Source organism: Pezoporus flaviventris, unplaced genomic scaffold, assembly GCF_033815535.1.
Source record: "Pezoporus flaviventris isolate CSIRO_AGI_PZ_B2104156 unplaced genomic scaffold, CSIRO_AGI_Pfla_v1 ptg000031l, whole genome shotgun sequence".
NCBI lineage: Eukaryota > Metazoa > Chordata > Aves > Psittaciformes > Psittacidae > Pezoporus > Pezoporus flaviventris.
Window position 1 is genome coordinate 21074304 of NW_026892579.1, and position 16316 is coordinate 21090619.

The following is a 16316-nucleotide window of genomic DNA, read 5'->3' on the forward strand; positions in this document are numbered from 1 at the left end:
CAGAAATAACTTTGCCAGATCAAACTGATGGTGACACTAATTATAAGCACCCTTTCTCCCCCTATCTTTAGCATACGTATTTGCTTTCCAGGGAAGACAAATGAAGAGGCAAAACACATCTCCTCTTGGCCTCTCCTTTATGGACTGCAGCAACTGAGACATCCTGGCCAACTTCCCCTGCACTTGGCTCAGCAAAACCGAAGGTGAAGAATTATCTACCAGTCCTTTTCCACCAGGCCCACAAGGCAAACCAGGCCCACAAAGAGCTATGTTTTTCTGCAGCAAAGTGCTAAGTATTTTCTCAGACTGATGAACTGTTCTGAATGCACGTGCCTTGCAGTCCATGGCAGCCCAAGTCTAACTTACTGTGCTTTATATACAACACAGTATTTGGCAGCATAGAAGGTACTCATAACACACTGAGATTATAACCTTTCGCTCCAGCTACCACTTTGGTGCATTGTGAAGTGGCGTATTTCTGTAAGACAGAAATCTACACGATTCCTGCAAGTCCAAGAAGTTGTGTGACTATGTACTGTATCATTACCTTTAATTGTGAACTAATTCACCTAGAAAACCTGAGAGTCCAAATAGGTCTGAGGTAAAAAATACGTGCAATTAAAAGACTTTTTGAGCTCCATTTTCAGGCACATCTTTGCTTTTCTTTGTAAAGTGGAAGATTCACATCAGTACAAAATGCTGTGCAGTACAGTGTATTAACTCTTTACCTGCCCATGAGGTAGATCATGATGTCCTTCTGTACCCTGCTGGCAAGAATACTTGTCTTACTAATCAATCCTTAGTTCCCATGTTGTGACTACCCAATAAAACAAAGTAGTAGTTTTCATACCATCCCAAAACTGACTGTCCTGACCATCTGTGAAGTTTCATTACACCAAAGCATACAAGTATATTCTAGACCCACAGCCTTCCAACTCTGCACTGCTGCTTCAGAGTACCCAACACAGTACCGCTGCCTAAGAGAGACCTTTAGTTTACATCATACCCAGATCTGTGACAAAAGCTCATCCTAAATGATGCTTAGAGAGAAAGTTCATTAGTTTCACTGAAAATATTTATTGCACTATTCCACATACATTGGGCATGCGTGCAGACAGCAGCACTGCATCTTCAGCAGCCCAAGCAGCAGAGAAATGTCAGCCGTGACTGGCAGGTGGGGTGCTATACACCCCTGAATAACACCAAGGGCTTGGCTGTAAATATAAATCTCAGCTGGTAAACCCGAGCCATATAGAATAGTTGCAAGCATGCATATTTAGTAATTCTATTACTAATATAGTTAATTCAGAGTAAAAAGTAAGTCATAAGACTTTCCAAAATTCCACTTAATACTTTTCTCCTCAAGAACACAAACCAGCTGTTACAAGCACCCCTTCTGGGGTTTTAAAACTCAGCAACAGCTTTCACTTTAAGCATACCCCTATTGCTTTGAAACTCGTACAGATTCCAGGGAGTCACGGGGACTCCCTTACGTCAGTGGGGGAGTCAGAGAGTGCAGCTGGGATGAGCAGTATTGTGTTGTCACGCACCATTCAAGAATGACAGCCTGATAAAGGTGGAAAAGCTCTAAAGTCTGAGCTACTCTCTGTGTGTATGCATACAAACATAACTCTTTTACTATTACCATTTTGGAGATAAGGGGGGGGGGGGTGTGTTTGCAGATTTTTAACTAAGCTATTGCACTGTATGAGTGCAATAAATATTTTTATATTTTTATAAAATATTATAAAATTCTTCAGAGACAGAAAAAAATAGACCCAAGCCACCAATCAAACCCATGAGGGAAACTCTCTACTTACACATTACCTGACTGAAGTCAACACAGTTTCAGAGAGATTCAAACCCAGGTGGCTCTAATAATGCCAGGCACAGAATTTCACACTGCAATAGTTTATCATGGAAAAAGTAGTATTCCTAGCAAAGTAACAACATTTGCATAACAACACACTGAATAAACTGCTTACAGGTTTTAGATTTTTGGATTCTACCACCACAGAATCATAGAATGGTTTGGGTTAGAAGGGACTGCCAAGATCATCTAGTCCATTCTCCCCATTATAAGATCATCTTACAATGTATTTTTTAGGTTACCAGCCATACCTGAACTCATACATAAATCTTACACAAGTGTATATGCTATTATGCAGTGGACTGTGAGATTATTGACACATACATTTTACAAATGCAGGTTTGGGTCAGGTGGTGTGTTGGCTATGGAACTTACTGGAGTTAAGTCTCTCAATGACTACAGTAACAACAGAAATGTTGCATACCTAGCAATATGAAGATGATTCAGTTGACACTAAATTCTTTCAGATTTACTGAAAATAATTGCAAGAATATTGATAAGAGCAAATTGCAAAGAATCAAAGCATTTAAGACTTGGGGGTTTTAATAGAGTAGCAATAAAATTATAATCCAAAAATAATTCAAAAACAATCAAGAAAATGCATTTTTATTTTACAATGTAGAAGTAAAGAGATAAAAGTCTTGATCTTGCTGAGAGCATGGCAAACTCTTGACATTGCCATCCTGGTTCTTATTCAAAACATAATAAAGCTAACGTTTTTATGACTTTCACCATGCTTACAGTAGGATAGCTGGGTTTACTCACAGAAACACACTGATACTCCCACCATATGCTAAGTATTTGGTCCTCAAAAAAAAAAACAAACCAAAATTCACAAATCCACACGTTTTACACATAAGGAGACATAGAATCATAGAACTGTAGAATAGTTAGGGTTAGACAGGACCTTAAGATCATCTAGTTCCAACCCCCCTGCCATAGCCAGGGGCACCTCACACTAAACCATGTCACCCAAGGCTCTGTCCAACATGGCCTTGAACACACCAAAAACAAGCTTAAATATCTTAACTAGATGATTCAGAGGGAAATCCTTCTTTTTTTATCATGTAAGGTGGTCTGATAGAAGATACTACTACTTTACTAGGTGTTCTTTGGATGCACCTAGGTATGCAGCAAGTTTTTTGTAGCACTAAGGTCTTTGCTTGTAGCTGTCTCCATTTACGTTTGGAGCCAGTTTTGTTTAAAAAACAACTAAAAAGTTTATCAGTTCATGGAGGTTTGATTTAACTCTGGTATCAGTTCTAGTTTATGGGACAATTTATTCGGTTGTGTCCCTCAAATCAAACCAAACTTCTTCAAAGTTACAGAATTTGAAACGGCCTGCTTGATGGCATTAATGGCCATAATCTGAGCAAACAAGATTGCACTCTTCATTAGATGGCATTAGACTTTGAAAAATCCTGTTTGCATAAGGTTTATACCCTAACATAAAAAGAATATTAGTCTATGGAAGTATTTCTAAGTCATCTTCCTTTTTGAGCTTGAAGAGCAGTTTAGTGATGAGCTCATCAAACAGCCTGTCTTACACAGATTTTTGTTCACACCTGCTGCTAAAAGACTGCAGGACTAACAAGAATCCACTTCATCCCAAATACGATACTTCCACATCTGCTGTACATATTGCAGTGCCAGATTTTTAGCACCTGTACAGCCACACTGTAGAAAAACAGTACTGAGACTATTCCATTCACAACATCCAGCCCTTCTGAAGACAGACACTGGCAGACATCCCTTGTACAAGATTTCAGAACAAGTCTACCACAGTATTTAAGAGAGTGATAAAAAATCAAAATTTAAATTTAAGTGGATTTACTCCATACTACTTGGGCATATAAGGGCTGGTACTGGCCCAAAGCACTCTTGCACAATAAGGGAGTGGAAACTTACAGTCTTCAATAAGTTTCAGATGAATTGCTTAAACAATCTGACATCTTTTAAGGAAAGACCTTAGGGAAAAACTTGAAAATTAAATGGTTTCAAAAGTAAAGTAGTAAGCATGGGATTTCTAATTCAGACTAAAATATTTTAAATGCAGTTTTGAAAATCAGTATGAAAAAGTCACACTTATTCAGTAGAATATCCACGAACTTCCAAAATTCAACAGGAGTAAAAAAAATTACTGTTTTGTTAGGAAAAAAAAAATGCTTATAAAGGAACAGATACAGTTAACAGTCTAATATATCTAAATTGTCTTAATTAAAAAAAAAAAAAAAACAAAACAAAGCATTAAATCGTTGATCTTACTGCTTCCTAACTGCAGAGGTCAAATTCTGGCCTCAGTTACTCAATATGACCTTTGCCAATTGCCTTCATTTGCCTGAATTTCCCTCTAAGCGTCCTGGAAAATATCTTATTATATTCTATAAAGGCATTTTAATTGGTCGCACTATTTCACCTAAACATTTGATGTTTAACATACATTTGGGAAGACTTTTCAAACAGCTTAAAAGCACAAGTCCCACCAAAAATCTGTTCTTGAAATTTATAGCAATCAGTCAAATGTATCACACACACCACTTCAAAATTATCTTACGTCTTGATTCTTAGAATAGATGCTAAAAATCAAGGACTTTTTAGGCATTACATGGTCGCATTTGAAATGCATCCTCTAGTACTGGGTATACTCCCTCTATTCCCCCAAATTATAATATGCTAGCATGCTAACATGGGGAACTTTATCCAAGTTTATTTTTGCTTTATTTATGTGTATAATTTACTCATATCAGAGATTCAGCTACTCATTGCTATATCAGAGTTCTGAGTGCAAAACTCTTAAAAAAATACAACTGAGAATTGCAGGCATTTATAGAGATACACAATTGTACAAAAAGGACAAAATAAGAAAAAAATCCACCATCAGGCACTACTGAAAGAAAACATTACTCATCCTTCTGCAACGCATATCAAAATAAAGCAATCTGGTCTGCAGTTTAGGGGAAGTGCTTTTAGGCATCTGGCCAGTAAGAAAATAGAGTTTATTCCTCCAGACTATCCTTCCTCTGAAGATAATCTCTATCATTCTCTATTCACAGTAAAAAAACCTCCATATGCAAACACTTTGTAAGTACCTGTAAATGAGACTATTTAACATGCAGCTAGCAAGACAGACACTACCTAACTGGTATTTTGCCCCTATTTTGGTCTTATTCTATTTATTTCTGTACCTTTTGGATCTATTTCATTTTTCCCCTCTGACTGACATGGCTTAAAATCAGTAAAAATGAAATAGTTTTTATTTTTAAATTCTACTATTCTGCAGAATACTTCCTAAGGGGAGAACACTTTCCTTTAAAAATCAATTCTTGCTGCAACATTTTTTGTCCCAGGGGTCTATTCTGTGCTATTTTTATTTTGCAACCCTACAGGTTCTCAAAAAAATTCAGAGCTATAAGAGTATCATATGACTTCAGAGCTCCTACATAAGAACACTGATTTTGCAACTCCTTTTTTCAGTATGGGAACTTTCTGTAAGATGACAAACAAAAAGTCAATTTTAAAGACTAACATGAATAGGTAGAGTTTGATAAAAATTTTAATAGTTCTTTTGGTATTTTTGCTGTCATAAGAAAACCACGAAACACAAGGTTCAGGTCCATTACACAAGGAAAACTGTAGGAATATTTTTCAGGCAAGACTGTTTATTTCACTGCTGACAACAGCTACAAAACTTAAACCCAGGAACTTAGTGACTATTTGAAAAGGTTGAATTTAATTGTGGTTTCTGTCAATTTGAACTTTGAATTGTGCCATTTAATCTATAGATTCTAAAATCAAAAAAAAAAAAAACCAAAACTATACATATTTAAATAATTTTTCAGAGAGAAAACTCTTATCATATTGGAGTTTCACTTTCTGATATCTTTGTTCTGATTTATGTTGTCATAAATTAAAGTGTGGGGTTCAAACTTATTCTGTATCACTTTGTAGGTCTCTGTTACATTTATGTTCTCTATTACTTCCCCATGTGGATTTTTAACTGTAAATTACCTACTATTGTAAGAATGAGGTAAGATTACTATAACTTAATACTAAGCATGAAGTTCTCAGTTACAACAAAAACTATTTTTTAAGCCAAAGCTTAGATAACTGTTTTCAAAACAAACTTTCCAAAGAGGTAGTTGATCAACTCCCACTTTATAAAAGGTGGATTTCATGCAATAAAGCTGACACTAGATACAGATTAAAGGTCTTTTCCTTTGGTTTCTACTAAAAAAAAAAAATAATAAAAATAAAATTTTTTAAAAGTCTAATTTGAATAGTTGCAATACAAGAAAAGTCAAACATCTGCAGTTTTCATGTCTCAATTGTAATACTGTACTTTCCTTGACAGCTGCAAGCACTAAATGCTACAAATTTTAAACCTAATTTGCTTTGACAACATATATATGTTACATTCCTATGAACACTTTTATGAGCTAGTTAATGACTATCCACCCATGAGATATTTTCAAGTTGAGATATATATATCCCTTTTTAGTGGGAACATTTTTTTTTCCAACAGCTTAGCCATTTTCATCTTAAAATACTTTTATAAATCTTTTTCTGATAGCTACAGTAGTGATACAATTTTTCCTCAGAGAACTCTCCAGTTGGATGTAAATGTTTAACTTTTACCAAAGAGTTTTCTCCTTTTCAAGATCACTTTAAAACAATCCTTTAGAACTCAGCGTAGCTTATAATGAGATTTTATTTGTTACCAATTCTTTGAACTTGCAGATTTAGTATCTTGTCAAATATAAAGAAATAGTTTACTGCTAAAACTATTTATCTTACAGTTGCAAAAACAGATAATATTTTTACTTAAAAAATATAGCAGCAATTAAAAAATAAAGAAGCACTTTGGGGGAGTGTAATTCAATGACTTGTTACCACTAAAAAGCAATTAATGGTAATTATTGTCTTTATAGAACTGAATCACATAAAGCAATATTTATAAATGAAGTCAAATTTAAGTATTGTAAAAAAATGAAGAGAGGTTCTCATTCAAACATGGATTTGAAGACTGCTTTCAATTTTCATTTCAGCTTCACAAACAAACCTTGGGCTTAATAACCCAATGCAAGACAGATATGACTTGTTAAATTTTCTTTATCAAGCTTATAACACAACCACACCAATAAACATTCACAGCAACAATATTAACTTGAAGCTGTTGGGATTAGAGCCTTGGTCAGTGTCTTAATTTTCTTGGTGGCAAAACTAAAAATCGCCACTGCATCCTCAAAGTATTTACAAACAAAAACTCCAAACAAACAAAAACCCCAAACAAACAAAAACCCCATTCTGTTTATGTCAAAGAGCTTATCCTTCCCACAAAAGGAGGCAAACAAATAAAAAGTAATTTTCATTCTCTCTCATCCTATGTTTTATTCAAAAGGCTACAACTTCCCATGAAAATTTTACACAATTTAAATCCAGCCTGGTGGAATGCTGGGATCAGAACTGCAATATATTTAATTCAGAATCAAGTTCTTCCCAGTAAATTTATCATTTGCATTATTTAGGGATGAGGGGCAGCAGCCGGAATCTTTCTTCTCCACAAAAAAAAAACCAAACCTGGCACAAGATGGATATGTTCCAGGGGATAAAACAGGACTTCCAGGTTGCTGGAATACACAATAGCCTTAAACAAATCATAACACCACTCTTTGGCAAGTAGGGCTTTTTGTTATTTAATTGTAATCTACTAGGTGATCACTTCCCATCTTTTCTCTGCAAGTATGAGAAATACTGTTTTTTTCTAAGCAATTATTCCTACACGATATCTGAAACTATCCAAGGTATTTCCTACTGATTTATGCTATACATTATATACCCAAAATATGACAAAATTCTTCAAATAGAAGTTATCCTTTTAGAGTAGCAAACAACCTTAGAGCACATTCACTACAAATTATTATTCTATAGGATATTCCAAGTTTACCCTAATTTCTTGAAGCATCAATTATGAATACTTGCACTGGGACCCACATATTTTCTAAAAGCATGCCCAAAGCCCCACAGACAGTTTGAATTAATTCCCAGACCCATGAGTATCTGAAGATACTTGCTTTATTTTGTTATGTGGCATTACTAACTCATCCGTTCAGTTAATGATCCTGCAAACTGTTACATATACATTAACACAGACAATAATCTAAGTGAAATCAATGGAGCTAATATGCCTGCATAAAATCATTCTTATGAGAAATTGTTTGCAGATCACAAGTCATTTTTCTGCATGAATGAGCGATAGAATAAATATTTGTTAAGATGATAAAGCGAGGATTATCCTCCTTCTAATTACATACTACACCTTTTAATCACAAACCTAGAAATATCTTAGCAATATAATCAGATTTAAACTTGTAGATCATCATTTATCACCTACCACTCTACTTACTTAAACAAGCATTTTGCAAAAACATCTTCTGGTTAAGCACAGCATGCCAGCAGTGACAGGAAGGATTTGCTGCTAAGAGTTTTAATAGCAGTGAGTGGTATTTTTATTTTTACAGCTGTTTAGGCAGCTGAGAGATTCCTGCAAAGACAGCCTTTTCAATATACATATCTGGCACAGTAAAATCCTCACAGAAGTACTTCACTCAACACATACAAATGAAATTCAAAGGAAATGCAATTTCAACTCCTGTTATTAAACAATTTAAACCAGCATATTTCCCATTTTATACCAAAGCACTCTGGGACAACCACAGTGAGAATGATGCTGTCACTCTGACTGACCATCACCAAATGCTTCCCCAGCACAAACCCTCAGCTTGGCCAGGCAACAGGGAGAGGCAAGTACAAAGGAAATATCTTTGTCCACCCATGAAAAGGTTGGGGTTTATCTAGGTTTTTTCCACAGCATTTTTTAACATTATGGTCTTTGTGAAATGGACTCGGAGCAGAGGAAAAATATTAGATTACTTGAAACAGATGTAGGAGGAGTCTTATAGTGTATTCCTTAAACCGAGTTGCCATTTTACTTAAGTATTCAATTTATAGGAAGCTGCTTGATGATTCAAACCCCCAGGTAGAAGAACTCTAGTGCAAAGCTTCAACTAATATTAAATATTCTCTCATTTAAAGGCAAAAGTAACAGTTAGAAAACAGTTACAGACTGGTGAATATAGAGAGGCAAATCTTACAGAAAAAATAAAAACAATTGAATGGAGGGAAATGCAATGAGGATTTACAGAAACTATAAAGGTTTATAAAAAACAAAATTACTAAGAAATACTGAATGTACCATACTGGAGGCTGAGCTTTTGGGTACAGGCTGACTTAAAAAGCATGAAGAATATTTTATCATAAACCTTTAAATTTTTATACCAAGTTATGCCAAACTTTCTTACAATTATTAGCTTCTCTTCTAGAAATGTATTTTATATATACATATATAGTTCTGACCATTTTTTTACTGGCTTTCCTAAATGACTCTTTAAACAAACCAGATACATTGTTATTCCATGGTAAAGTGGTAATAAAACAATAAAAACCAAAAGACAACAACCAAAAAAATCAAAACCAAACCAAAAGGTCTAAGATAATAAAAAATTAACACTTTATTAATTTTTCCAACTATTAAAAGTTAACGTGAGTCTGTTACAAAAGACCAACCTGCCAATGATGTACTTTCATTTTAAACCGTTTAATGAAACTATCTACCCACTACAATTGCATATGTTAATTAAAAAGCTGGTCTCAAAATGAAGAATAGGAATAATATATTTCAGAGGCTATGAAATTTTATTTGCCTTTTCCCAGAATTAATGATTTAAAGCTATTGACCTCCTTTTGAAGAGTCAATGAACTGCATATATAAAAACAAATGCATGGGACCTGTGAAATACCCAGCAACATGTAAGAACAAAAATACAAATAACAGAATACATATTTTTTTATACACTAGAGAAACATACAGGTAGAGGTTAACTGTCTATTCTAGGAGTCTTACTGAAGTTTTCATTGGATTAAGTGCAAGTATTTAACTTGGTCTGTGTTTCAGAACTGACCACTTAAATAATTTTCATAGTTAAAATGATTACATTGATACCAAATTAAATTAGTATTTCACTGTATAATTGATATCAAATTAAATTAGTATTACACTGAATACAGAAACTTAGACATCAAGCTACAAGGATTTCGGTGATATGAACTTTCCTTTTACACTAAATCAATCCTTAAATTTTCATTTTCACACCGCTAATGAACTTTCAGCTTTAAAGCCAAAACTATAAATCTTTTATGGAACCTATCCTATCTTTTCCACCTATGTTATCAGCTGTATAGTGAATTTCTTCATGAAGAAACTGAGTAAAAAGTAAAATACCTACAGAGATAGCTTAAATTACCATGAAGCACTTGGCATAATTTTCATCTTTTAAATTACATATAGCACTTAAAGTACAGCTGCCATGAGTGACATGTAAAACTAAGCTATCGGTAATATTGCAAAAAGGAAAGTTCAAGCTGAGATTTCTTTTCCCCCTATGTGACTGCTAACTGTAAAAATCAAAATATTTCCCCCATATAAGTATGTTAGGAAGTTCTTTCTCACTTCATTCACTACCTAAAATTTATGCTGAGATTATTCTATCAACACAAGCTGCATTCGAGAAGATTGTAGACCAGTAACAAACGGCTTTCAATATGACAAATATAAAACAGAACTACAGTATAAATAGAGATTGTTTTCATATTTACAAGCTCTGATTCTGTAAAGCTAATTAGTAAACAGTAATCCTAAACAACCTCCCCCCCCCCCAAAAAAAAAAGAAAATCCAAAGCTAATATATTAAAGCAGGGTCATTTAAGAATTAAAGGTCTCTATGTCTGCTGTTTTTTCTCAATATTCAACATATGCTTTGAAACACATCATTCTTCTTGTTTTGCCCCGTATCCAGTACTGTGATTATACCATAGCATAAACTCTAGCCATTTCCAATTACAGTCTGCAATATATGATATAAAAGAGGAAGAATTAAGAAAGAAGCCAAAATTGAAATTCTGTGGAAGTCTGAGACTTTATTTAGGTTCATTTCAATTGCTGGTGGCCAAACAGCAATCTGCTGTTGAAATCAGATTTTCCATCACATAAAGTCACTACTGATGGTTGGAAGTCAGGGATTTAGGTGCACTGACACTGATGTGCTGTTCTAGCTGCGCAACCACAAAACCAAAACACATTTTTAAACAACGGTTATCCAATCAGGGAAATTCCTGTGCCCATCAGCCCATGCATCTGATTTCCTACCAATATAACGAGACCGCCAGGCCATGTCCAGATAAAGTTTTCCTTTCCCGGACTTCTGAGAAAGCATAAAGACACAAGACTTGATGAGGTCTCAGAATCCAAATACAGTCTCTGCCTGAAGGCCATAGTTTCTACCATAAAGTGATCATATTTAACTGTGTATTCTCTACTGTGGGGATATTGCTGTTACTGGGGATTTTTTATCCACACTCCTTCTCTATGACAGTTTACCTTAAAACCCTTTTTATAATTTCAAGCCATTCATTTTAAATTCATTCATATACCATTTTCCCCAGCATTACTTTAGTAAAATAGGTCCTTTTCTGCTCATTACCTTTGCTCGTTTCCCCAGTAAATTTATAAACAGGACTTAATGTTCCTGTAGCCTTCATTTTGATAGTGGGAAGAAGGCAAGCACTGTTAAGCTATATTTATACAGCAGGCTCTCCACAGCTTCTGGTTACCCTACTAGCTCCTCATTCACATCATCTGGTTTCAATGTTTTTTTTCTTAAAACTAGCTGATCTCAATTACACACAATACTCCAAAAGGAGATCCTACCACTGTCTTCTACAACAAAATAAGTCCTTGCTATTTCTACAGTAAAGGCCTCTCCAAACACATTTGTCTTTTTATCCGACCGCATGATAGTGGTGGTTCATAGTGGTGCAGAAAGCAAAGGATACACCAGCTCTTCCTCTTTTGCCCAACTAATAGACTATAAGTTTATGTTAAAAAAAAAAAAAAAAAAGTTATTAGCTCCTAGCATTATAACCTTGTACTTTACCTGATTAGACTGTACTCTATTCCTGCTCCTGAGACTCACAAAATCATCCAGGTTCATTACAAGACTCTTAATTTTTATTATATTAAGAATAGAGTGACTTTATGACTCACAAATTCTATTTTTTGTAATTCTATTTTTTGTAACTAAGAAACTAAAGAGAGTGTTAAGATCTAACCAAGTCTGAAGAAACATTACCAGTAGCCTTGGTGACATTTTTGAGAGCCCAACATACTACAGTCTCTTCATCATATAACTTCTAGTTCTTGTACTGTCAAAATGTTGTAATGTTAGGGTTAATCTGTCAAATTAACCTGGCACAACACAAACCTGCTTTATAAAGCCCAGCAAATTCAATAACAAATTAAGTTTCAGAAAACATAAGCCTGACAAAAATTTTTATCAGAATACAGTAACTGAAGAAAATGAGTACTTGATGCTTTTTGGAGGGAACACTGGATGGAAAACCAGTGTTGAGAAAAATGGAAGTGGTACAGAAGGCGTATTGGGGCTTTCATCATTGTGTTTGGTGACTGCATTAATTTTGTATTTTTCATGTGTCAGCCAGAATAAATACAGTCAACCAATTGTGCTAACAGATATAAGAAAGAATCCTGCAGACACTGCAGGCATGGGTTTATATCACTGAACATTCAGCTTTAAGCATCTGACATTGTACTTAGTCTTGATCAAAACAAGAAACACGCACTCAAATGTCTTTCGTAAAAAGTAAAAAACAAACAGCCACAGAAATAAAGCTCACATGTAACACACTATTTCATGGTTTGTATCGGCTATGAATTCAGGGATATTCCAGAAATTATGCGTTTTGCTGGCTGCATAGTTTCCTATCCATCATAAAATCAATATTACTTTGAATGCTCTACAAAACCAGAGGTTTAAATAGCTTCCTCTGAACACTGTGCAAATTTTTTTTAAGATATTTCTACTTATTTTAGTGGTCACCACAAAGAATACAGAGAAAGAAAAGCTTAGTTTTTCGTGGTTAATAAACAACTTGAGCCTACAAGACCCTCTGACCAAAGAAAGCAATGGCTGAGGTTTAGTGTAGTATGGTGACCAAAGCATGATGAAATTCAAGCTGCTGCTTTGCAGTTTTCTTATTGCACACAATGGTTTGCAATAGCCAAACATATTTTGAAGGTTTTCTTACTTATTTGGTGTAACTTTTCTGAATTATTGCTGTTTACAGTTTACAAGAGCTGTTTTCAAGATTTCTTCCCCCCCCCCCCCCCCCCCCAAGGGAATATGAAATATGTATCTGAATTTCTCAGCTCTAACCAGTGTTTAAATACTCTTCTCCATGCTGTTACATGTCATTCATTCAGCTTCTCTGAGAACAGAAACAAATCTATTAAGACAGAATTTTTTGTCCCTTTCGATCAGGATGGGTTATTTCAAAGGGTGTGAGTGGTTTTAATTAAGTAAACTGCAGAATAGTAATAAGGTAATGGACAACTAATAAGTCTGAACAACAGGACAACAGAGCAATAAGCTGTTTAAAATTTTTAAAAAGTACGTACTTTGGGGAGTGAACTGATTTAACTGGAAAAAAAAAAAAATCATACTAAACCCAAAAGCAAATCCAAACTTTAATACCATTCTCAAAAAAAAAAAAACATAAATGCCATGGCGATTTAGAATAGTTTGCAAGACAACTGCAATGTACCTTGCAGACAGTCTGCTAACACTGCAGAACAGCTGAGCAGATTTAAAGTGGATAATCTCAATTGCCATATATCTGCACTGACAAACTAGAAGATGGATGTGCAATGCTACTGATGTTCTTGTAAGGGAGATAGTTACTTGAGGAGACATTCAACAGGATCTTTAATTCTCAATCACTGCTAAAAAGTTCCAAATCTTTCCATAGGGAGATTTACTCTAAAATGAAATATGCCACCCTTTGAAGATGTTTACTCTGACTAGGAAAGAGTCCTAGTGTGAATGGATTAGAGATGCAATTTTTTGAGTAATCCTGAGTAATTATGAAGAAAACTCAAATCCGTGTCACCTCATTGCAGCAGCTGTCATCTTTACATGGGTAGTTGCAGAGATAAGACAAATGCTCACAGTTAAACGGAATTATTGTGGAAGCTATTCTGAAGTTGCTCCTATAACTTCATTTCAATTATTTTTGAAGCACTCACATGAATACAGAACCACCCTAGTAACTAGCTACAGAGGAGGGTAAAAGCAGAAAGAGAAGCCTTCTCTTTATGGCACCCCAAAAGCTGCAGTGTCACCAAACAGCAAAGAAGGGAACACAAGTATGACACTTCTGCCCGGTGGCCAAGATGCTCAACCCAGGGATGGCAGCTCCTGAAGTCCTCTTCCTACTCATACATTTTATTCACTAGCTGCAAATGCAAAACAAAGGAACAGCCCAGGGAAGAAACTCAAATTTTCTATGAAGAACATCAGGTTTGTCAGACATTCCACCTGGAAAGACAGAACTACTTCTTGACAAACTGCCTGGTAAAGCAGCAAAAAGATTTGACATTGGCATTTTCTGACAGAACAATATTTTGTCAAAAAATTCACAGCCAGTCCTAAAATAGAGGTCTTTATCTTTTTTGCTAAAGGATGAAAGCATTGCATGTAATTAGCTTCCTGCTTGATTGAAATAATAGCTTTGCAGGGACTAAATAGCAACAGCCCCAAAACACTGGAATTGGATGGTCCTCGGAATTTTTGTGTCTTCTTTCCCTATCATTGTTGCCTTGGATCTAGCTATGACTTACAGACACATCTAAGAGCCTGCACATCTTTTACAGTTCATCTTAAAGAAAAAATCCAAAATTATGTTAGACAAAGAGACAGATACATTATATTTCTATCCAAGTGTTCCATAAATGAAATGCGATGCTTGTTGCTCTTGAATTACACCAGTCAGTGCTAGCCACCCAAGGGGCCTTCCAGGATTTAATTACCGAAACTTGGGCTTGCAGATAACTTATTTTGTGTGACAATGCTGAACAGTATAAGTTTGACTATACTCAGAACAGCAGCCAATCTTAAAATACTTTAGGATTCATCGTCTCAGCTGTCCAACAAAAGCATGCAGCTTTCACATTATAAAGCAGGATTTAAGGAGTGGGTTTTTTCTGCTGGTTTGGGTTTTTTTTTTCCCCCCTTAAGTTTTTGCAGGAATACCACATGAGTTGTCTTTGGACTCATAAGTCCAAAAGCTGTTTCTTGTATGAATTTTGGATTTCACTGTTACCAATATTCCTGCCTTCCTGATGGAACATCTTGGTTCTGAGGTTTCATGATTCAAGGCAATTATATTACAAACACTGAATGTTAAAACAATTCATTTACACACGCTTATATTGCTCCAAAGATTTTATACACTGAGATCAGATTATGAAGCACGTGGAACTAGACTTGTGTTTGAGCTTCAGCTAACAGACAATTCACATTCAGCAAACTGTTTCAAAATAAGATGATTGCACTTCATTTTACAGTTTGTGTATTTTTATAATTATATTACACCCTAATGTATTTTTTTCACTGGATTAATTACAGTATTTGGCAAAAGTACAAATGCAGGCCCATGAAGTTTTAATTGCATTATTCAGAACTTTTCTTGACCGTAAAAATCTATGAACAGCTCTAGAAAAATTGAGAAATTTTACTTTAATTGTATAAAAAAAAAAACAAAAAACATAACATTAAAAATACAGAGCTGCAGGTACAATACCATAATTAATATCATACTTTCTACATATGGAAAACTCAGATTTCAGGTTTATTACGTATTGACCAGTGGTGTTTTCTAAAATAAACATTTTTTTCTTCTGAACAGCTAATGCTAATATGTTCAACACTTTCCTGAGCTTTAGAATTAATTTTAATAATCTGTTAAAAAGTGCTAAATAATAAACAGATTAATTTAGCATGGAAAGAATATATTTTAAAATTGCAGTCCTGTATTTCAGTTCTGTATTTATGTTCCATAATCGACTGTAAAATCTCATGCTATGAAAAAGGCATGAGACTGGCTTTCAGAATTTAAAGCTGAAGTGCAACTACAAACCAGAGCACATGGAAGCAATTAACTCAAACTGCAATTATCTTAGGTTGTATTTATAGAACATAAAGCTTTAAAAATACTGATTTGAAACGGTGATAATTTGTAAATACGCTTGTATACATAAAGAGAATTAGAGGTAATTTACTATCTTTTAGTGTCACGCTATGCCAAGAAATATAACAAAACCATCCATTTCCTCTGGAATATATTTCATAATCGTTACTACTATTTATGTAGAAAGACACTCTGAATTCTTTAATTCTTACTTTCACTGATTACCATTCTTAATTCTTCCTGCTATGTAAACAAAAGAGCTGGCTCAAAACTGTCAAAAAAAGGT

General features: G+C 34.8%; 1 protein-coding gene across 4 annotated transcripts in view; it reads right to left on the reverse strand.

The window, feature by feature from the left end:
* The window catches only part of BCKDHB (branched chain keto acid dehydrogenase E1 subunit beta), a 117027-nt gene that overhangs the window by 6223 nt on the left and 94488 nt on the right, over positions 1-16316 (reverse strand). The window lies entirely within an intron of this gene.